At 35.3% G+C, this 1,231-nt stretch overlaps 1 protein-coding gene across 6 annotated transcripts in view; it reads right to left on the reverse strand.

Annotated features, from left to right (window-relative positions):
- Positions 1-1,231, reverse strand: part of LOC118328819 (WD repeat-containing protein 37-like) — a 30,875-nt gene that overhangs the window by 2,637 nt on the left and 27,007 nt on the right. The gene's annotated exons all lie outside the window — the stretch shown is intronic.

The following is a 1,231-nucleotide window of genomic DNA, read 5'->3' on the forward strand; positions in this document are numbered from 1 at the left end:
ATTTTATTATTACTGTATATTGATCCTGTATATATATATATATATATATATATATATATCTGTAACTCTCACCTTGTTACTCTGTCTGTTCTCCTCTTTAGTGCCCTCAGGAAATGCTCGCTCAGAGCGTCTTGGCAGAAGTGCCTGGCCAGGTGACGAGCTTCTTCAATACCATGAGACTGCGACCACCCCATGAGGACACACCGGTCACTGACCACTCAGCGTCAGCCCCCCCTGTGGATGTATCCTGAGGACCAGCTTTTCTCCTGAGTATGCCAACTACAAATGCACTTACAACCCAAACTCTTGCATGGCGAGCATGCAACATCCAGTCGTGTTAGGAGTTGTAAATACTATATAACATTACTATAAAGCCATAGTTCACATGTCCAAAAAATTGCTAACATGTACTTAACACAGATATTTAATGACTCAAGTGCCAGGATTGTTAACAATTTAAGTAATATCTTGTTTTATTGATCTGCACAGTTTTCTTAATTGAATTACCAATGTAACTTGTGACACAAGCTCTTTGTTTTTTGTGGAACATTTGAGGCAGCTAATAACAGCCATCTCATTTGTCCGTCATAATGTCTACATGAAACAGCTGAAGCACTTAATGTGTTCTCCATATCATTTCCTCCAGTGTCTACATATTGCAATGATCACTTGTTTGTTGGTTTTCAGAGTTTCATGTTTCTCTGGGAAATTCTATTTTCATTGAAACATAGACCTTGAACAAATATATAGCTGTACCAAATACAGTGAAGTCAAGTTTACAAAATATATCCACATATAATGGATTAATGCATTTGTTTAAATTTTTATCTTTTGTAGATTTTACACTACAAAGGCTATTATGTTGTGTCCTTGCTGCTGTTTTCTACTAAAGTCAGTTTCTGTTTTTATACTGAATATCACATTTGATTTGACTTACTGTTTGGTGCTTCCCTATGGGTGTTAAACATGGAGAATCCCTAGAATTCATTATCATCAGTATCCATGGGGAGCTTGGTAAAATGCACGTTTACACAAATGTACATTAGACTCTGTCTTAAAAAGAGGTAGTAAAACTAATTTTACTGACTTTCATAAAAATGGTCTAATACATTCACTATACATGTATATGTATTTGTTTTACCAATCACTGTGGCTTTGCCTTATGTAACATACTTTGACTGATTTTATCCGTATTTTATGTAAATATGATTTCCAGTGCAAGAAAAAAAGT

This window comes from Morone saxatilis, unplaced genomic scaffold, assembly GCF_004916995.1.
Source record: "Morone saxatilis isolate NCDOM2014 unplaced genomic scaffold, NCSU_SB_2.0 Contig0, whole genome shotgun sequence".
NCBI lineage: Eukaryota > Metazoa > Chordata > Actinopteri > Moronidae > Morone > Morone saxatilis.